Here is a 23,492-nt window from a genome sequence, read left to right as displayed (position 1 = left end):
TGTACAAATCAGACAGTATGATAAATTAATTGAGATTTACCTCTCATCCAGCTTCAACAATTAGCAATTTATAGCATCTCTACCATCAGCACTCCTCTGATGCAACTTAAAAAATTATGTTAAAATACATTATAACATAGATTACATTAAAAGTTAAAATGTGAAAGAATCATACAGGACATCTATGTACCCTTTAGACTCACCAACTGTTTATATTTTGCCCCATTACATATACATACTTGTACATATGTACATACATGTACATAATACATACATAAAATATTAATGTGTGCCTGTCTGTGCTCAGTCATGTCAGACTCTGCAACCCCACGGACTGTAGCCGGCCAGGCTCCACTGTCCATGGAATTTTCCATGCAAGAATATTGGAGTCGGTTGCCATTTCCTACTCCACATTAAATATTAATTATATAATTCATTCCAAACCTTTATCACTAAATTCTTCAGTGAGAAGTTCCTAGGAATAGCCCATACAGTTATCAAAACTGGGACATTTTGCAGTGATATAGTACTGTTATCTAATCCACAGTTCATATTTTGATTTGTCGATTCTGTCCAAAATGTCTTTTATATTTTTCCCTGTGCATACACTCAGATAATTTTAAACAAAATCCCTATGTTTTATCATTTCCTGCTACTTCATCTTATGAACGCATGTGTCCTCTTTTTCACGCTGATGCCTAGACTTTGCTCCCGGTCTTTCCACTGGGAAACCCAGGCCTGACTCAGAGCTCCGCTGCACCACCGCATCTCAGTCAGGAGTACACATGGACAGATGCCCAGTACTTCTCTTCAGCTCAGACACTCAGGATTCCAGAACCTCCACCACCCTCACTCCAGGAGCCTCAGCTGAGCCATCAAGGGACAGGCTCGGGGGAGCAGTGTCAGCCAACAAATAGAGAGGAGGCCCTCCCCCACCCCCACAAGCAGAGCCAGAGAGAGGGAAAGAGGGGGAAGCCTCACCTGGTCCCACCACAAGCAGAGTCAGAGAGAGGAAAAGAGGGGGAAGCCTCACCTGGGAGATGATCTGAGTGCATTTTTCCTCCTGGCTAACCATTCCCTTGGTTCCTCCTTACGCCCATTGGCATTTCCTGTGTTTAAACGCTAGCTTCACTTCTGAAACTACAGTTTCTCAATTGCTAATATAGATAAACCACCCATTCTGTTAACAAGGCTCCCAGTGCCTCCTTGGATGAGTCCCTGGTGGCTGATGCCAGGAGAGCTTCCCAGAGAGGGTCAGGCCCCAGGATGCCTGCCCCAGGGCGCCCCCCCCCCCCCCCCCCCCGCCTCAGGGCTCCAGCACGGCTGGGACACAGGAACAGGAAGGAAAGGGGCTCAGCCCGGCCTGACCCACCCTAGACTCACTCTCGTGGAGCTCAGCGTCACCGACTCGTCCCCCAGGGTTGGAGCCCAGGGCAGGTCCTCCGTGTCCAGCCAAGGTCCCCTTGGCCCTTTAGTAGAATAGCTGGGAAAACTGGCCTCCAGATTCCAGCAAGTCCCCATGGGGGAAGAAGACAACGTCCCTTCACCCACAATTCAGAGTCAAGGGAGGATGCGGGACGGCTCCCTCCTCTCCTTCTGAGTCTCCCTGCGGCCAAGGTGGAACCACAAGCACCAGCTCCTCAAGGAGACCCCAACTTCCTCTGCCTCAGGACCAAAGCACGTGACCAGACTGCAGGGGATCATCCCTGCTGCCCTGAGACTGACCCTCCCAGGATCCCAGGAGACGAGCTGGACCCGGTGTGTGTCAGGGCCTCCCGGAGCTCTGAGCCTCCACTGCACCTGGGGTCATGAGAGGGCAGAGCCAGCCTGATAAACTGGCAGGACCAGAGGCGGCCTCAGCTTCAGTCCTGAGGGCCGCTCTCTGTTCACCTGAGCCGGGAGCCCTGCCATCAGCTCTGAGTCCAGGAACAGCTCTAGAGAGAACCCCGAAGACACGGGCTGGAGTGGAAGTGAGTCTTGGAATCCTCCGCGTGCCTGGTGGGGAGGATCCTGAGTTCCCACTGGAGATATGCCAGGTGGGAGCACCGCCCGCTGAGGTGGATGATTGTCCATCAAAGTCCTACTGAGTCCCCCACCAGAGCTGGTTCAGAGAGCTGAGGTCCCCTCTTCTCTCCTCCTTCTCTTCCCCAAATCAGGATGCACCCCACCCCCTACTGTGCCAGCCTGTAGGCATTTCCTGAGACCCCACTGCATTCAGGGGTCTGGGACTATCCCTTCCAGCCCCTGACTCACTACATGTTCATAATCTAATAGGGTGGGATGAAAGTTAATGTGTCTACCCTGTTTCTGGAAGTGTGCTAAATATGCTGACACATATTATCTTCCCATCCAAATAGATACTGAGAAAACTGCAGCTCAGAGTCACTCTTGGCAATGCACTTTGCCCAGTAAATGTTTACCGAGGAGGGTAATTCCCACTTCCAGGCTGGCGCACACCCTCATCTCCTCCATCAACCCCAGGTTCAGCATTTTTCAATGTCCAGCCCTGTCCCTCCCCTTCTGAATACCTTGCGGGTCACTTACAAGGATTCCTACTGCAGAGTGGTCACCAGGCAACCTCACTTCTGTCTCATGAGGGTCAGTTTGTCTCTCAACAGTATTTCAAGATCCTAAATGACCCAAGCCATGTTTGATGCTCTTTTGAACAGTAGTTGCTTGAATACTATTGAACAACATCAATTGTTTAAATACTTTTGGGTAACGGTAATTGTTCAATTTGCTATTTACTTGATAAACACAAAACTTGGAGCAGCATCTGCTCTCAGAAGTTGCAATGAAAGAGGGGGGAAAAAAAAAACAGTGAGGGACAGGAGGAAGACTTGGAAACGTTGACCAAGCCCTGTTAATAGTCTAAGTGCATGCATGTGAGTCAAATCCAACCTCCAGCTTACAACAGCAGACAGAGGGAATGATCAGGGCAAGGGGAGGCTAGCTCACAGGGCTGAGAGCCGACGCCTCAGGCTCACGGAGGAAATCCGGAGAGCCTCAGAGTGCGTCTGCAAGGCTGTTAGTCAGGTCATCATGACTGAGGAGCCTCTGCAAGAATCAAGTGCTCATCTCGGAGCTGGGATGGGCGTAGTAAGTTAGGAGGGAACCTAGCCTGTCTGGGCTGGGGGATGATGATAAGAGGTGAGGAGCTGGGCCAGAGGACCAAGAAGTTTCATTTATTGGAGCGCAGGATCAAGGAACTCACCCAAAACCTAATACTGGATGTGACTGTGTGCCTGTCTGTGAGGCCCAGGGAGTCCAGCTGTCATCCCAGGAGAGAAAAGGAAAACCATTAGTATTCAATGTGGGCCAGACACTCACGGACATTTTCATTTGGGCAAAATAGTTAGAAAAGGGAAAGAGAATATGAAGAATACCTGGTATTTTTCAACTGGCATAGAGGGAAGGAAGCATCAAGGTTGAGCCCCAGGACATGATTCTGCCCCCAGGACCCTGGCTCTCAGCGCTGCACATTGTGACCTGTCTGTCCAGACACAGCACAGGAGAATCGGGAGGTGACCTCACATTTATCCTCTACTTCGTTCCAAATATTCAGAGGACTTCACTCTTCATTTTTTTTTCATCAAGGCCGCAGAGAAATCCTGACTAGATGTACCTTCTCTATTTCACAGGGGAGAAAAATCAGACTCGTGGACGCAGCTTGTCCAAGCAGACACAGCCGGTCAGCGCCACTGTCAGAATCAAGACTCGGTCTGTCTGGCTTCGCAGCACAGCTCCTGCCCACTGTGGCATGGCACGTCCTGCTCTCCCCTTTCATGGCGTTTATTTGCTTGTCTGACTGTGCTCTGCCTTCGTTGCAGCCTGTGAGATCTAGTTCCCTGACCAGGATCCGAAACCAGACCCCCTGCCTTGGAAACGAGAAGTCTTAGCCACTGGACCACCAGGTAAGTCCCCCCATTTCTTCCTGAAGCAGATTATACCCACTTGGTTGCCGGGATCCAGCCCCGGCAGATCCAGGGTAATTTGAAGCGGGGACGGAGTCAGCGAGGAAAAACTTATTTATTTAGAAATATAAAGAGTGATTAGGAAAGAGTAGTGTAGTAGGAAAATTAGTGGAGAAAAGAGGCTGAATAACTTGGTTTATGTGGAAAACCAATAAAGTTCCAAGACAAGGAACTTGCACCATCTACGTAGGCCACCGGCGCCCACTTGAATAGCAGAGGGTGCCCCACCCTGGGCTCCCTCTCGCGCGGGTCTTAGAAGCCAGGGCAAATAAGTAGACACAGTGAGCCTCCATGATCCAGATGGGAATTCAGCCAGAAAAGGGAGAAAAGAACAACATGGGGGAACCAAGCATCGGTGCCAGACCTACAACTTTATTTTCAAAAGTAGCTTATATACCCCAAGTTGTACATAAAAAAATAGTGGAATATGCAGAGTTATGCAGGGGCAGCAGTCCTGACCCTTATAGAGACCAGGCTTTCCTCTTGCATACCTCCCCGTATACAAAAGGTCCCAGGTGGTTTTACGTCATTTTATGGCCAGGGGGCCTGTTAACATTTTTATGGCTCTTTTCCTAGATAAATGTCTATCAATCAGAAAACTCTTTTTCCCTTGAAGTGTTTTTTCTTTAATCTGCATCACCCTCAAAATACTAAATAAAGTTACATTCCTGTAGAACAAAGGTGCAGTGGGTTATAACAAAGAAAGTACTTAACTCAAAGCTCTAATGTTGCTAATACCAGGGCTACCACCTGTTTTTTCTACATACCAACTATATCAACAAATACAAGATATGAAAACTTGGCAGCAAGTATTGGCTCAACAAATGAAACCCTTAATCAGTCCTATTCTAATGATTTTGACTCCTCGGAGGCCCCTACATTCCTAGGATGTTTTAAGCTTCCTGTGCCTCTCGTGGTCGGGAGGCTGCAAACAATCACATGCGCAGCTGTAAGAGTCTGGCAGGCAGGCTAGAAAGCCATCAGAGGGGTTTTTGGATTGAAACACTCTTATTATGCCCAGGAGACATTATCTAAAAGCTCTAAATTAACTTTTTCCAGAAAAAGGTGATGGGGGGACAGCCCCCTGTTAATGTCAGAAGAGTAGGTGGAAAGCATAACACAGTAAAGCAGACAGACTCTGGTTTAGGGGGGTAGATGCTTGGGAACAGGGGGTCTCCTGAGGCTCGATCCCGCCTTTGCGTAAGCTGAGCCTCCTTCCTCATGACGTTTACCACGGGCGGAGTTCCTCACGCTGGCTCCCGGCACTTGGTATTCTTCCTCATTGTGCCTTGCACGGGCGGGCATGCTCAGCAACCCTGTCTGAGTGATGGTCGGTTGCCACCCCTGCAGAGGACGCCTGGAGAACTAGCCCTTGCCGCTGGAAACTACACCCCCGTCACCCAGTTCATCCTGCTGGGATTCTCCAGTGCTCCGGATTCTCCAATGCTCTGGATTCAGAAGCTTCTCCTTGGAGGCTTCCTGCTCATCTATGTCGTGACCGTGGTGGGCAACCTGGGGATGATGGCGCTCATCCTCACGGACTCCCGCCTCCACCGGCCCATGTGCCTCTTTCTCAGCGTCCTCCCTTTCCTTGATGCCTGCTACTCCTCTGTGGTCACACCCTGGCTGCCGGGCGACTTTCTGGCCTCGGGCAGGTCCGTCTCCTTCAAGGGCTGCGTGGTCCAGATGACCTTCTCTGTGATGCCCGCCGCGGCTGAGAGCTTCCTGCTGGCTTCCGTGGCCTGCGACCGCTGCACGGCCATCTGCCGACCTCTCCACTGGGCTCCGTCATGACCAGGGCCCCTGTCTCCAGCTGGTGGCTGCTTCCTCGCTTTCGGTGGTGCTAATTCTGCTATTGAGACTGGGAATGTCTTTGCCCTGCCTTTCTGTGGGCCCAACCAGGTACCGCACTACTTCTGTGACATCCAACGCCTTCTCCGTCGGGCCTGTGCCAACACAGCCACGGCAGGTATGACCCTCTATACCTTCTCTGCCCTGGCTACCTATCTACCTGCTGCCCTCATCCTCACCTCCCACGGCCTGGGCTTGGTGGCCCCTGGGAGGATGTGCTGGGCAGCTGGGAAGGAGAAGGCCCTCTCCACGTGTGCCTCCCCCTTCCTGGCCACTGCCATCTCCTACAGCACCGTGATTTCACCTACGTCCAGCCTCGTGGATCCGCCGATGACACCAGTGGCCAGGTGGTGTCTGTCTGCTGCACCATCATAACCCCCATGCTCAGCCCCGTCATCTAGAGCCTCTGCAACAAGGAGGTGAAGGAGGCCCTGCAGAGGAAGCTCCTGCTAAACCCTGCGAGGTTGTTGGTTGGCAAGAGGAAGGCACAACATCTTCCAAATCACATAAAGAATTGATCTAACCAAGAGCAGCCTGGTTTGGAGGAGGTGGTAGAAGTAAGAGAGAAACACAAATACCATCCTTGGTGCAGAGCACCGCAGCTGTAAAGTAGCTCAGTATCCATTCACATATTGAATCTCTGCCACCATTTGTGAGGGAGCCATGTGGAGATGACCTCATTTTACAAATGAAGGGTATGTGACTCAGTAAAAGTGAATTAACTTCCTGAAGCCACGCAGCTGATGAGAGAGTGAGAATTCAGCATCAGGAAGTTTGCATCAAACCCAGGTATTTCAATTACACCACGATCACAAGTCAGGTCTCTTATTGGCGGCTCATCATGTCTCCCAGGAGACCTCAGACCAGGGGCAGCACAATCTTCTGGTTTTCCCCAGGTTTAGAGACGTGGGTTGGCTCCAGTGATTCATGCTTTCCTGCTGGTCCTAAAGGAAAGAGGACAGGTCAGAAGTGTCCTTTACATCTTACCGCTGCTGCATGTGATAAGCTGTCCCCTTAAATAAAACCTCAGGATCAAGAGAGAACTCTCCTCAGTTTCCTCATACATCTGTTTTCTAGCTGGAAGTCTGTATGTGTCTCAGAATTCTCAGGGGTCTGCATGTGTGAGTGAGAGAGAGAGAGGGAGATCAATGCAATTATGGTATTCTATAAGACGCTGCACTTTGGGAGAGGGTATATATATATTTGACCTAAACGTCTTTAAGTGTACCTGTAATATGGTGGTGCATGTGTTCCAGAGAACACACAAATGAAGAAGCCAGACCTGACTCAATTCAAGGCTGAACAGCTGACTGGAAGATAAGCTCTTAAACTAAGGCAAAGACTTCACCTGGCCTGTGTGAGCCTCACTCTAGATGTGGGGATCATCAGTGAGCGTTTTTCAGGTCTTTCTTAAGGACATTATTCTAAATATAAAAATCTTACTCTGCGTGCGTGCTAAGATGCTTCAGTTGTGTTGGATTCTTTGCAACCCTATGGCCGACAGCCCACCAGGCCCCTCTGTCCATGGCATTCTCCAGGCAATAATGCTGGAGTGGGTCGCCATGCCCTCCCCCAGGGGAGCTTCCTGATCCAGGGGTTGAAGCAGCGTCTCTTAAGACTCTGCGTTGGCAAGGGGTTCTTTACCCCTAGCGCCACCTGGGAAGCCCAAATCTTGCTATACAGGTAGCTTTATCACAGCATCTCTTTTCAAAGCAAGAAACTAGAAGAAACCTACATGTTCAAATACTTCAGTCCTTTGGCCACCTGATGCAAAGAGCCGATTCATTGGAAAAGACCCTGATGCTGGAAAAGATTGAGGGCAGGAGGAGAAGGGGACGACAGAGGATGAGATGGTTGGATGGCATCACCATCTCAATGGACATGGGTTTGAGCAAGCTCCAGGAAATAGTGAAGGACAGGGAAGCCTGGCATGCTGCAGTCCACAGGGTCACAAACACAAAGAGTCGGACTTGTTAAGCAACAACAACAACAAATGTTCAAAGGAGGAAACCAGTTAAGAGATTTCCCCCACCCCCGATGGATTACGATGTAACAAGTAAATGTTATACTTGTGAAGATGACATAATACATGGAAAACAGCAGGTCAGAACATCTACTGTGTAATGGTAACTATGAGATAAAAACAAGTAGAAAAAACCTGGCAGGAGCACACAAAAGCCTAAATGAGGATTGTTCTAGAGTGCCAGCACAATGGGAAAGTCTTTTTCTGTCTTTCTCAAAAACTTTACAAAACTTACTTAATGAACATATTCAATTTTGACATTTTATTCTAAAAATGACTCATTAAAAATTCCTTTCAGGCAAGCTAAGTATGACGATTTCTTACTTTTGTCTCCCTCCAGAAAATAAATATTTACTAAATTCCTCCTATGTTCTACGTTCCTTTAAATAATAAACCACGTTTTTAGTACAGGTCAGCAACTAAGGTCAGGACTAGAACATTAGGGTGAAAAGACTTGTTAAAAATTCATATAATTCACTCAGCTGTAAAAATATACAGGAAGCAGTTAGGTACGACACAGTGTGGTAGGCCCTACCTAGATTAATAGTCAGAACATGTATTAGCCAGATAGCGCCACAGTAACAAATAAACCCCACAAGGTAACTCAGCACCACAAAGGCTTTTTCCTGCACTGAACTGGAGAGAGATCACGGACTCTCCAGGGCAACCTTTATCCACCCATCAGTCCTCAAGCCTCTTCATTCGACAGTGCCATCATCTCAATCTCAAAGTGCCTGCCAAGATTTTAATACTGAGGGAAGCAATCAAGAAGGTCATGAAGAGTGCTTTCAATAACCTGGCCTGAGGTTGGCTCACATCAATTCAACCACTTATGGCTTTAAGATAACTGCAAAAGAGACTGGGAAATACAACCTTCTTAGTCCAGACATAGGAAAACTAAATGAGATCTTATGAACACCTAGCTTTGCCTCTCACTGGCCAATTATGCAGCTGATTACACCATCATCCATACGGAGTTCTAAAACATCACCAGATTATATCTGAAATAAACTGCCGGCTAACTCTTTCTTCTACATAATTGAGGTGGACTTAGGGTGTGTGCTTAGTTGCTCAGTCGTGTCCAGCTCTCTGTGACCCCATGGACTGTCGCCCACCAGGCCCCTCTGTCCATGGAGATTCTCCAGGGAAGAATACTGGAGTGGGTTGCCATTCTCTCCTCCAGGGGGACCTTCCCAACCTAGGGATCGCGCCCAGGTTTCCCACATTGCAGGAGGATTCGTTACCTCTGAGCCACCAGGGAAGCCCAAGGATTCTAGAGTGGGTAGCCTATTCCTTCTCCAGGGGATCTTCCTGACCCAGGAATTGAACCAGGGTCTCCTGCATTCCAGGCAGATTCTTTACCAGCTGAGCCACCAGGGAAGCCTGTTTCTTAGGGTGGAAATGTTTGAACATCCTTTGCTGTGCTGAACTACCTCTGCTGAGTCTTTCACACTCTAAGTTTGTGATAGTAAAACTGACAAGCAGTAAAACTGACGCTGAGGCCAGCTGGCTGACTGTGGCCTGAATCTCGAGGTCATAGTTCTCTTGAACTCTGAAACTGTAGCACAGGGCATGCATACACTGAGGTTTAGTCACTAAATCCTGTCTGACTCTTTTGTGACCCCATGGACTGCTAGCCCGCCAGGCTCCTCTGCCCGTGGGATATTCCAGGCAAGACTACTGGAGTGGGTTGCCATTTCCTGCTCCAGGGGATCTTCCCCACCCGGGGATCGAACTTGCATTTCCCGCATTGGCAGGCAGATTCTCTACCACTGAGCCACCTGGGAAGCACATGCTTCTTAGACTAGGCTTAAATGTGACAATATATATGCAAAATTTAACTAAAAATAAAATATTATCAGTGGGGCAATCTTCCTTAAAATTACATAATAAATACATACTAAAGGCCAAGAATACAACTGAATACCAATGAAGGCTTTAATGACTACTCTTTTGTTCTGAAGCTCTTAAACATAATGAAGTCCAAGCCTTAGCTAATAGCCCTGTCCATTCTACACTGAGGCACACATTCAGTTCAGTTCAGCTCAGTCGTTCAGTCGTGTCCGACTCTTTGCGACCCCATGAATCACAGCACACCTGGCCTCCCTGTCCATCACCAACCCCCGGAGTTCACTCAGACTCACGTCCATCGAGTCAGTGATGCCATCCAGCCATCTCATCCTCTGTCGTCCCCTTCTCCTCCTACCCCTAATCCCTCCCAGCATCAGAGTCTTTTCAGGATCTAGATCATGGCATCCGGTCCCATCACTTCATGGGAAATATATGGGGGAACAGTGGAAACAGTGTCAGACTTTACTTTGGGGGGCTCCAAAATCACTGCAGATGGTGACTGCAGCCATGAAATTAAAAGACGCTTACTCCTTGGAAGAAAAGTTATGAGCAACCTAGATAGCATATTCAAAAGCAGAGATATTACTTTGCTGACTAAGGTCCATCTAGTCAAAGCTATGGTTTTTCCTGTGGTCATATACGGATGAGTGTTGGACTGTGAAGAAAGCTAAGCGCTGAAGCGCACATTCCCATATGTAAAGTAGATAGCTGGTGGGAAGGTGCTGTGTAGCAGACAGAGCTCAGCTCAAGCTCTGTGATGACCTAGAGGGGAGGGATGGTGGGGGGACTCAGGAAGGAAGGGATATATGTATACCAAGAGCTATACTTTGCTGTTCAGCAGAAAATAATACAACATTATAAAGCAATTATACTCCAATTTAACAAAAAAAAGAAAATACATTCGAAAAAATAAATGAAGACTGGTGATAAAGGAAAATATATAAACAAAACAAGATTAAGGCACGATTCAGCAATATTTACTAAGAGGGACTTTAGCTAAGTTTAAACCCTGTAATGTATCACCCAGGATTGGGTCCGTACAAACACCTGCATTCCTCAAGAGAGAATGAGGAACCACAAAAAAGAAAAGCATTTTGAAAACATGAAAGTCAGAAAACAGAAAATACAAGTTAAATGGGCGTGTAATATGACTCTAGGGTACAATTTTAAAATAATAGACGATCAGTTGCTATCCACTTCAACAATACAAATGTTGAACAAATATTTACACTCTCAACCTGAGCAGTGGCAAAGCCGTGTCCTGTCTCATTCGCCGTTGTGTCCTCTGTGCCTAGCACACAGGCTGATGCATTATAGACACTTGATAAATATCCTCGCTAAGTGAACGGAGGGGCCTTCATGCCCGTTTTCCTTGGACCAGCGGCATCGTCATCACCTGAGAGCTTTCGAGAAATGGAGCATCTGGGACCCCAGCCCAGAACTACCAGACCCGAGTCTGTGATGGTTCTCTGTAAACTGGACTGAACACACCGGGGAACAATTTGTCATCAAATTAAAAAGCTGCCCCAGTCTTCCCGACCCGCATGGGAGACTCCAAGCTGGCGGATAGAAGGAGGTGCGCTCATCGTCTCCTGTGAGAAGACCAAAATTACAGCTTGCTGCCGAACAGCCACCGACAGGAGAAGGTTGGATTCCCACCATAAAATGATACCCCACATCCAAGGGCAAAGGAGAAGCCCCAGCAAGATGGTGGGAGGGGCGGAACTCTGTTTAGATTCAAACCCCATACCTGCCAGAGAAGCTCGGAGGGCTCAAACAAAGCTTGTGTGCGCCACGACCCAGAGGCCCCACAGGGACGGAGCCAGAACTGTGTCTGAGAGTCTCCTGCGGAGGGCCGGGTCAGCAGTGGGCTGCCGCGGGGACAGGGGCTCTGGGTGCAGCAGACCTGGGTATAGCATAAGCCCTCTTGGAGGAGGTCACCACTAACCCCACTGTAGAGCTGCCAGAACTTACACAGGACTGGGAAACACTCTTGGAGGGCACACACAGAACCTTGGGCACCAGGACCCAGGAGAAAGGAGCAGTGACCCCACAACGGACTGGCCCACGCTTGCCCGTGAGTGTCCAGGAGTCTCCAGCAGGGGCGTGGGTCGCGGGTGGTGCTCCAGGGTTGGGGGCACTGAGTGTGGCAGTACATGCATGAGACCTTTTGAAGGAGGCCATCATTTTCTTCATTACCTCCACCATAGTTTGGCCTCAAGTCAAACAACAGGGAAGGAATACAGCTCCACCCATCAACAGAAAACTGGATTAAAGATTCACTGTTGACGATGCCAAAGCCTTTGACTGTGTAGATCACAATAAACTGTGGAAAATTCTGAAAGAGATGGGAATACCAGACCACCTGACCTGCCTCCTGAGAAACCTATATGCAGGTCAGGAGGCAACAGTTAGAACTGGACATGGAACAACAGACTGGTTCCAAATAGGAAAAGGAGTACGTCAAGCCTGTATAGTCTCACCCTGCTTATTTAACTTCTATGCAGAGTACATCATGAGAAACGCTGGGCTGGAAGAAGCACAAGCTGGAATCAAGATTGCTGGGAGAAATATCAATAACCTCAGATATGCAGGTGACACCACCCTTATGGCAAAAAGTGAAGAGGAACTTAAAAGCCTCTTAATGAAAGTGAAAGAGAAGAGTAAAAAAGTTGGCTTAAAGCTCAACATTCAGAAAGCTAAGATCATAGCATCTGGTCCCATCACTTCATGGGAAATAGATAGGGAAACAATGGAAACAGTGTCAGACTTTATTTTTTTGGGCTCCAAAATCACAGCAGATGGTGACTGCAGGCATGAAATTAAAAGACGCTTACTCCTTGGAAGGAAAGTTATGACCAACCTAAATAGCATATTCAAAAGCAGAGACATTACTTTGCCAACTTGGTCCGTCTAATCAAGGCTATGGTTTTTCCAGTGGTCATGTATGGATGCGAAAGTTGGATTGTGAAGAAAGCTGAGCTCTGAAGAACTGATGCTTTTGAACTGCGGTGTTGGAGAAGACTCTTGAGAGTCGCTTGGACTGCAAGGAGATCCAACCAGCCCATTCTGAAGGAGATCAGCGCTGGGATTTCTTTGGAAGGAATGATGCTAAAGCTGAAACTCCAGTACTTTGGCCACCTCATGTGAAGAGTTGACTCATTGGAAAAGACTCTGATGGTGGGAGGGATTGGGGGCAGGAGGAGAAGGGGACGACCGAGGATGAGATGGCTGGATGGCGTCACTGACTCGATGGACGTGAGTCTGAGTGAACTCCGGGAGTTGGTGATGGACAGGGAGGCCTGGCGTGCTGCGATTCATGGGGTCGCAGAGTCGGACACGACTGAGCGACTGATCTGAACCTGACCATGGCCCCACCCATCAGAACAAGACCCAGTTTTCCCCTCTGTCATTCTCTCCCATCAGGAAGCTTCCATCAGCCTCTTATCCTTCTCCATCAAAGGGCAGACAGACTGAAAACCACAGTCACAGAAAACTAACCAATCTGATCACATGGACCACAGCCTTGTCTAACTCAATGAAACTATGAGCCATGCCCTGTGGGGCCAGCCAAGACAGGTGGGTCATTGTGGAGAGGTCTGACAGAATGTGGTCCACTGGAGAAGGGAATGGCAAACCACTTCAGCATTCTTGCCTTGAGAACCCCATGAACAGCATGAAAAGCCAAAAGGATAGGATACTGAAAGAGGAACTCCCCAGGTTGGTAGGTTTCCAATATGCTACTGGAGATCAGTGGAGAAATAACTCCAGAAAGAATGAAGGGATGGAGCCAAAGCAAAAGCAACACCCAGCTGTGGATGTGACTGGTGATAGAAGCAAGGTCCAATGCTGTAAACAGCAATATTGCATAGGAACCTGGAATGTTACATCCATGAAACAAGGCAAATTGGAAGTGGTCAAACAGGAGATGGCAAGAGTGAATATCAACATTTTGGGAAACAGCTAACTAAAATGAACTGGAATGGGTGAATTTAACTCAGATGGCCATTATATCTACTACTGTGGGCAGGAATCCCTCAGAAGAAATGGAGTAGCCATCATGGTCAGCAAAAGAGTCCGAAATGCAGTGCTTGGATGCAATCTCAAAAACAATGGAATGATCTCTGTTTGTTTCTAAGGCAAACCATTCAATATCACGGTAATCCAAGTCTATGCCCCAACCAGTAATGCTGAAGAAGCTGAAGTTGAACAGTTCTATGAAGACCTACAAGACCTTTTAGAACTAACACCCAAAAAATATGTCCTTTTCATTATAGAGGACTGGAATGCAAAAGTAGGAAGTCAAGAAACACCTGGAATAACACGCTAATTTGGCCTTGGAATACGGAATGAAGCAGGGCAAAGACTAATAGAGTTTTCCCAAGAAAATGCACTGGTCATAGCAAATACCTTCTTCCAACAACACAAGAGAAGACTCTACACATGGACATCACCAGATGGTCAACACCGAAATCAGATTGATTATATTCTTTGCAGCCAAAGGTGGAGAAGCTCTATATAGTCAACAAAAACGAGACCAGGAGCTGACTGTGGCTCAGATCATGAACTCCTTATTGCCAGATTCAGACTTAAATTGAAGAAAGTAGGGGAAACCACTCGACCATTCAGGTATGACCTAAATCAAATCCCTTATGATTATACAGTGGAAGTGAGAAATAGATTTAAGGGCCTAGATCTGATAGATAGAGTGCCTGATGAACTATGGATGGAGGTTCACGACATTGTACAGGAGACAGGGATCAAGACCAATGCAAAAAAAGCAAAATGGCTGCCTGAGGAGGCCTTTAAAATAGCTGTGAAAAGAAGAGAAGTGAAAGGCAAAAGAGAAAAGGAATGATATACCCATTTGAATTCAGAGTTCCAAAGAATATCAAAGAGAGATAAGAAAGCCTTCCTCAGTGATCAGTGCAAAGAAATAGTGGAAAACAATAGAATGGGAGAGACTAGAGATCTCTTCAATAAAATGAAAGACACCAAGGGAACATTTCATGCAAAGATGGGCTCGATAAAGGACAGAAATGGTCTGGACCTATCAGAAGCAGAAGATATTAAGAGGTAGAAAGAATCCACAGAAGAACTATACAGAAAAGACCTTAATGACCCAGATAACCGTGATGGTATGATCACTCACCTAGAGCCAGACATCCTGGAATGTGAAGTCATGTGGGCCTTAGGAAGCATCACTACAAACAAAGCTAGTGGAGGTGATGGAATTCCGGTGAGCTATTCCAAATCCTAAAAGATGATGCTGTGAAAGTGCTGCACTCAATATGCTAGCAAATCTGGAAAACTCAGCAGTGGCCACAGGACTGGAAAAGATCAATTTTCATTCCAATCCCAAAGAAAGGCAATGCCAAAGAATGCTCAAACTACCACACAATTGCCCTCATTTCACATGCTAGTAAAGTAATGCTCAAAATTCTCCAAGCCACGCTTCGACAGTACGTGAACTGTGAACTTCCAGATGTTCAAGCTGGATTTAGAAAAGACAGAGGAATCAGAGATCAAATTGCCAACATTCGTTGGATCATCAAAAAAGCAAGAGAGTTCCAGAAAAACATCTACTTCTTCTTTATTGACTATGCCAAAGCCTTTGACTGTGTGGATCACAACAAACTGTTGAAAATTCTGAGAGAGATGGGAATACCAGAAACACCTGACCTGCCTCCTGAGAAATCAGTATGCAGGTCAGGAAGCAACAGTTAGAACTGGACATGGAACAACAGACTGGTTCCAAATAGGAAAAGGAGTACATCAAGGCTGTATATTGTCACCCTGCTTATTTAATTTATATGCAAAGTACATCATGAGAAATGCTGGGCTGGAGGAAGCACAAGCTGGAATCAAGATTGCTGGGAGAAATGTCAATAACCTCAGATATGCAGGTGACACCACCCTTGTAGCAGAAAGTGAAGAGGAGCTAAAAAGCCTCTTGATGAAAGTGAAAGAGGAGAGTGAAGAATTTGGCTTAAAACTCAACATTCAGAAAACTAAGATCATGGCATCTGGTCCCATCACTTCATGGCAAATAGATGGAAAAACAATGGAAACAGTGAGAGACTTTACTTTCTTGGGCTCCAAAATCACTGCAGATGGTGACTGCAGCCATGAAATTAAGATGCTTACTCCTTGGAAGGAAAATTATGACCAACGTAGATAGCATGTTAAAATGCAGAGGCATTACTTTGCCAACAAAGATCCGTCTAGTCAAGGCTATGGTTCTTCCACAGTAGTCATGTATGGATGTGAGTGTTGGGCTATAAAGAAAGCTGAGCACCAAAGAATTGATGCTTTTGTACTGTGGTATTGGAGCAGACTCTTGAGAGTCCCTTGGACTGCAAGGGGATCCAACCATTCCACCCTAAAGGAGATCAGTCCTGAGTGTTCATTGGAAGGACTGATGCTGAAGCTGAAACTCCAATACTTTGGCCACCTGATGCGAAGAGGTGACTCATTTGAAAAGACCCTGATGCTGGGAAAGATTGAAGGTTGGAGAAGGGGACGACAGAGGGTGAGACGGTTGGATGGCATCACAGACTTGATGGACGTGAGTCTGAGTGAACTCCAGGCGCTGGTGATGGACAGGGGGGCCTGGTGTGCTGCGGTTCGTGGGGTCGCAGAGTCAGACACGACTGAGCGACTGAACTGAACTGAAAAGCTGAACATGTACACACACTACGATTCAGCAGTTCTGTAAGTAGGCATATAATCAGGAGAAATTCTTGTGCATTTTCATTATAAAACATATACCAGAAATGCTTAAAGCAGCACTGCTTCTCCCAGCAAAAATATGTGAACACAACACAAACACCTGTCATCTGTGGGAAGGGATGAGTAAGACAGAGCTCAGACACTAGACAGCAGCGAAGGGGAATGAACCAGAGGCCTGTACATCAAGACAGCATGTCCCTAAGGCATACGGCTGCAGGAAACAAGGGACAGAAGACTGTTCATATTAGTATTCCACCGGTGTCAGGTTTAAAAACAGATAGTTCAGTTCAGTTCAGTCTCTCAGTCGTGTCCGACTCTTTGCGACCCCATGAATCGCAGCACGCCAGGCCTCCCTGTCCATCACCAACTGCCGGAGTTCACTCAGACTCACGTCCATCGAGTTGGTGATGCCATCCAGCCATCTCATCGTCTGTCGCCCCCTTCTCCTCCTGCCCCCAATCCCTCCCAGCATCAGAGTCTTTTCAGGATCTAGCAATTCCATTCCCAGATACAAAACTAAAAGAAACAAAAACACTGTTTTGAAAAGATGCTTGTGTTCATCGTTCACAGCAGTGCTATTTACAGTTGCCAAGGCATGGAAGCGAGCTCAGTGCCCACCAGCAGATGAGTGGGTTAAGAGGAAGGTGGTGTGTGTGGGGGGGGAGTGTATCTATATGTTGCTCTTTTGTTTAGTTGCTAAATTATGTTTCAACTCTTTTGTGACTCCATGAACTGTGGCCCGCCACGCGCCCGCCACACTCCTGTGTCCTTGGGATTTCCCAGGCAAGAATATTGGATTGGGTAGACATTTCCCTCTCCAGGGGAGCTTCCCAATTCAGGGATTGAACCCTCATGTCATGCTTGGCAGGAGGATTCTTTATCACTGAGCCTATGTATAAGGCTTCCTTGGTGGCTACAGGGCTATGGCCTCACATGTAATGCTTATATATATATATGGCTTGTTGTATATATAGGGCTTATAAATATATATAGCCTATGTAGGGAAAAAGAAGGAAATTTTTCCACTTGCAGCTACATGTATGGATTTGGACAGTATTATGCTAAGTGATAGGATTACCAGACCACCTGACCTGCCTCTTGAGAAATGTGAGTGCAGGTCAGGAAGCAACAGTTAGAACTGGACAGGGAACAACAGACTGGTTCTAAATAGAAAAAGGAGTATGTAAAGGCTGTATATTGTCACCCTGCTTATTTAATTTATATGCAGAGTACATCATGAGAAACGCTGGGCTGGATGAAGGGCAAGCTAGAATCAAGATTGCCAGGAGAAATATCAATAACCTCAGATATGATATGCAGATGACACCACCCTGATGGCAGAAACTGAAGAAGAACTAAAGAGCCTCTTGGTGAAAGTGAAAGAGGAGAGTGAAGAAGTTGGTTTAAAGCTCAACATTCAGAAAACTAAGATCACGGCATTTGGTCCCATCGCTTCATGGGAAATAGATGGGGAAACAGTGGAAACAGAGAGAGACTTAATTTGTGGGAGCTCCAAAATCACTGCAGATGGTGACTGCAGCCATGAAATTAAAAGATGTTTGCTCCTTCAAAGAAAAGCAATAACCAACCTAGACAGCATATTCAAAAGCAGAGACCTTACTTTGTCAACAAAGGTCCATGTAGTCAAAGCTATGGTTTCTCCAGTGGTCATGTATGGAGTGAGAGTTGGACTGTGAAGAAGGCTGAGCACCAAGGAATTGATGCTTTTCAACTATGGTGCTGGAGAAGACTCTTGAGAGTCCCTTGGACTGCAAGGAGATCCAACCAGTCCATCCTAAAGGAGATCAGCCCTGGGTGTTCAATGGAAGGACTGATGTTGAAGCTGAAACTCCAATACTCTGGCCTCCTGATGCGAAGAGCTGACTCACTTGAAAAGACCCTGATGTTGGGAAAGATTGAGGGCAGGATGAGAAGGGGACAACAGAGGATGAGATGGTTGGATGGCATCACCAAAGAGTCGCAAAGCGTCGGACACGACTGAGCAACTAAGCTGAACTGAGGCTAAGTGAAATAAGTCAGACAGAGAACGACAAAGACTGTATGGTATCACTTTTATGTGGAATCTTAAAAATACAACAAACTGCTGAATATCACACAAACGTGGCAGACTCGCAGACAGAGACAGAGGACAAGCCGGAGGTCACCACTGGGATAGGGCAGCGGGGGCCGCCGCGGGGCTGGGAGAGAGGACGGTGCGAAGCTTTGAGTGTAAAACACTCAAGGATGCGTTGAATAACAAGGAACACAGCCAATACTCTGTAATGACTGTTAAACCATTATAACCTTTAGAACTGTATTCACTGATGGCAAAGCTATTTAAAATGAAGCAAGGAGTGACTGCACAAAATTTGGGGTAGTGCTTACCTCTTGTTGGGGTGAAAACATGGGTGAAATTAGAGAGGAACCCAGGAATGTTCTTAGGTCGCGACGCTCGACACGTCATCTGTGGAACACCAGCATGTGTGTCCCCTGGGAGCTAGTTAGAAGCAGAGTCTCAGGCTGTTCCCCAAATCTGCCGAATCATAATTTGTATTTTAACCTGATCGTCAGATGATTCACACGCACATTAAAGATACTTGTAAGTTTCTACTTTAAGATAGATGGTGCATAAATGTGTGTTTGTTTCAGCAATATTCCTTAAATGGTGTAGATTTGCATGGGTGGATGTTGAGGCAGGGTGCAGGGGGGATACTATTAAACTATGACTACTCAGAATTGACACAGAGAGTCTTGCCATCTAGCAGAAAAGGAACTCAAAAGCGACTTGCCCAGTAATATGTACGGTATGACACCAGGCAGCTAGGGACTGATCACAGTTCTGCCTCTTTCTAGCTGAATGATCTTAGGGATTTGTGCCTCAGATTTTTCATCTGTGAAATGAGAATAGTAATAGAACCTAATATTGGTATTGAGGAGCTACACAGACTTAATACGGGTATCAGTGAAACAGTTAAGACGTTGCTTGGCACACGTAAATGCTCAATAATCACCACCTACTATTATTATCTATGGATTCATAACTGCACTAAAATAGAGCAATACAGATTTGCGCAGAGAAATTATCCAGGACTTGGAAATACTGGAAAAAGGGGAGCAGCATGTCTTTTCAGGGTCATTCTAAGGCTTACTCTGAATCCTTGGGCAGCCAAGGATTTATTTAGGAAAATGAACCTGGTCTGATTGTTCACTATTGATTAAAGTTCCAGACTTAGTGAAGTTATGTGTTACTCATAGAGTTTTGTCCAGTAGAAATGAAAACAGTGTGTGTCTTATAGAAAAATATCACCCAGAGTTTACAATTTACTGCCACATAGCACAAGAACCACTCGGCTATCTAACCCAACAATCTTCTCTACATTCTAAACTTTCTTTCATTGAGTTGATGAAGTTTCTTTTGTTAATTGTATTGAGTTCACTGCCTACAGTTATCTTTCAAATGCTCCTTGAATTAGCCTTAATTGCTTACTGTTTTCTTCCTTGATAAATTGCATAACCTCTTTGATGTGTTTCTCTCACATTTGTAGAAGTCACAGGTTTCAGTTTTTGAAAACCGGGTTTTCATAGACTAAAGGATACAAGCCAAGTCTATGATAATGATTGTCTCTAAAGAAAAAGAGGCTTGGAACTGGGATAAGATCACATGGGGATTTCAATGACCTTTAATGTATTATTCCTCTGATTTAAAAAAGAGAGAGAGATCTGTGATGTATGGCAGAAACCAACACATTATAAAGCAATTATTGTCCAGTTAAAAAGAAAAAGAAAAAAATCTGAAGGGGCTTCCTTGGTGGCTCAGTGGTAAAGAATCTGCCTCCCAATGCAGGAGACACAGGTCTGATCCCTGGTCCAGGAGGTCCCCGTGGGCCGTGGAGCAATTGAGCCGCCTGAGCCCGCTCGCTGGAGCCTGGTAGCTGCAGCTGCTGACGTCCGCGTGCCTATGGCCCGTGATCCCCAGAAGAGAAGCCGCCGCAGTAAGAAATCCGCATGCTGCAGGGGGGACTCGTGCCTGCTCGCTCTAGCGAGGGGAAGGCCCCAGCAGCAGGGAAGACCCAACACCGCCAACAGTAAAGAAAGAAAGAAACTTACAAAACACATAAAATGTTTACAAAAAGATCTGAAGCATAGATAGCACAAGCAGCTACAGTTACTAAGCCAAAATAGTGGGCATACGGTATCATATTCGTCTCTGGGTGTTTCTAAGTTTTCCCAAAAGTGAAGCGGTAAAGTACCTAAGCAACTTTAAGGGCAAGATAGAAAGTACCATGCAATCATTAATCCCAAATTATTGATCCCACACCATTTAAGAGGATGGAGGCTATGTCTAAAGATTGTACACTGGGGGCCCAGGAGATATGGGTTAAAGCTTTGAGTCCAAAATTAATTAGCTGTGTGACCTTGGGTAAGAAACTTCCTTTCTTTGAATATCAGTTTTGTTGTCTGTAAGACAAATAGTGAAAAATTATTTTCTTTACTTCACCCTACTTATGAATTTTGAACTGTAAACTGCCGGGGGCCAGCGTGAGGAACTCCGCCCATGGCAAAGGTCATGAGGAAGGAGGCTTGGCATACGAAAAGGCGTGATCAAGCCTCAGGAAACCCCCTGTTCCAGAGCATCTAACCCCCAAACCAGAGTCTGTTTTATGCTCTCACCTACACCTCTGACTTTACGGGGGCTCTCCCCCATAACCGTTTCTCTCGGAGAAGGAGTAAACGTGCAGCTCCAAGCCAATAAAAATTCCTGGGCGTGACAAGAGTGTTTCAGCTTACGGACTCCTCTGAAGGTTATCTAGCCCACCTGTATAGGTTCGTCCGGCCACATGTGATTGTTTACAGCCTCCAAATCTGAGAGGCACGAGATGTTTTAGACTTACTAAAGGCAAATTCTTTTGGGGAGTTGGAAATTATTAGTATAGTGTGTTGGTTAGGAATTATATTGGTAAAGGCTTTTTTCATTTGTTGTGTCAATAATTGCTGCTAATTCCCTGCTCTGGGTGGGACAAGGATGTCTCAGGTCAAACCTCTCTGCTGACAGACTAGCTTGTGTGATAGGATTATCCATACTCCTGCCACTATGCACATGATTGTTTACTACCTCTCAACCATAAAGAGCACAGAGAGTTTTTGGAGTGTTTTGAGAGTCTTAATTAGCATAGGGCTTTTTCCTCTTGTTGAGTCAATGATTGCCGCCAGGCCTCCATATCCTTAGGCACCTGGGAATATATTAATCAATGTATTTGGAATATAGAAAAGGAAATATAGTAGTTTTTGATGTTAGCAACACTAGGCTTTTAGAGTTAATGGATTTTCTCTTTTGTAATAGATCACTGTACTTTGTTATAAATCACTGTGTCCTTGCTATGTGAAAATGTAACTTTATCATAGCTTAAGACCAAATAGATCTTAAGGGGAGCATTGATGAAAGGATTTTCATTTGTTGGGCTGATGTTTGCTGCTAAATCTCCATGTTCCCTACCCTTATAATGAATATAACTAACATATAGGATAAATAAGCATTAACCTTTAAGCATATAGGAGAAATAAGTATTAACCTTTAAGACTAATCATGTTAACCTTGGGTTAAATAAATTCCTTTCTTGATTGTAACTCACTACACCCTCACCCTATAGGAATGTAACTTTATTTGGAGGGTAGTGCCTGGTTTAAGAAAAAACACCCTTGGAAGAAACAAGTTTTTTGGTTATCAGAAAGAAAGGATCATAAAATGTCAGCAGGTCTCACTCATGGCCAGAAGATGATGTACCTTTTTTTATACATTTATGTGAAGCACCTGATTTTGATAAAAGCCAGGACTGCTGACCCCCACATGACTCTGTATTCATCCCTATGTGTAACAAAAGGTATATAAGCAATCCCAAAAATAAAGAAATCTAATCAGTTTCCGGAAAGACTGATTCCCCCATGTCGCTTCTTTCTTGCTCCCGTTTTTCTGGCTGAATTCCCATCTGGAGCATGGATGCTATTCCACGTAATCCAAGTTATTCAGCCTCTTTTTCTCCACTAATCTTCCTACTGCACTATCCATTTCCAATCTCTCTATATCTGTGATTAAATATGTATTTTTCCAAAGACGCCGACTCCGTCCCCACCTTCAAATCACCCTGGATCCACCGGGGCTGGACCCCGGCAGTAAACGGAGTGAAAAGTATTGCAAGAAAGTTTTTTCTGCGGTGCTTCAGAGCTCTTTAAAATTAGTATTAACGCGCACACCCATGTTTACGGAAGCATCTCCCAGAATAGCCCTATGTGGGGACAACCTGAGTGTCCGCCACCGGAGGAGTGGATGCGGAACACGTGGTGTGTATATTCAACGGGGTGTTCTCCAGCCGTGAGAAAGGCCACCCGGCCATTTGCAGCAACACAGAGGGACTCTGAGAGCAGGCAGCTAAGGGGGAGGAGCTAGAGACACACAAGCACCACGTGATACCACTTGCGCGAAGAATCTAAAAAACGTCTGAACTCTTAAAAACAGAGGGAAATGGTGGTGGCCAGGCACTGGGAAGCGAGAGACAGGTCTGACGCTGTTAAGGGTACAAACTTGCAGCAAACAGTAACTCCTAGAGATCTAATGCAAAAACAGTGGATGCAGACAGGACTTTTACAGTCATCAAACTTTAACAGACCCTGTGTGCGTTTGTCTTAGTCACTCAGCCTTGTCCATCTGTTTGAGACACGGTGGACTGTAGCTCACCAGGCTCCCCTGTCCACAGGATTCTCCAGGCAAGAATACTGGAGTGGGTTGAGGTGCCTTTCCCCAGGGGACCTTCCTGACCAGGGATAGAACCCAGGTCTCCTGCATTGGCAGGCAAATTCTTTACCGTCTGAGCCACCAGGGAAGCCTAAGAGCCTAGCTCTTCATTAATCCAACCACTAAAAAGAAACAACAATTATATGACGATTAGAGGTGCTAATTATCACTACAATGGCAACCATACATAAAAGTATCCAAGTAGCATGTTAAACACCTTAAATTGGCACAAGAAATATGATATGTCAAGTGGATCTCAATTTGAAAAATAAAG

General features: G+C 46.2%; 1 pseudogene; it reads left to right on the top strand.

Annotated features, from left to right (window-relative positions):
- Positions 1-5,195: 5,195 nt before the first annotated feature.
- LOC138420244 (olfactory receptor 5AP2-like) lies at positions 5,196-6,343 on the top strand (annotated as a pseudogene).
- Positions 6,344-23,492: the final 17,149 nt, after the last annotated feature.

The sequence above is a fragment of the Ovis canadensis genome, chromosome 15 (assembly GCF_042477335.2).
Source record: "Ovis canadensis isolate MfBH-ARS-UI-01 breed Bighorn chromosome 15, ARS-UI_OviCan_v2, whole genome shotgun sequence".
NCBI lineage: Eukaryota > Metazoa > Chordata > Mammalia > Artiodactyla > Bovidae > Ovis > Ovis canadensis.
The sequence above is the reverse complement of the archived record's forward strand: the minus strand, read 5'-3'. Positions and strand labels throughout refer to the sequence as shown.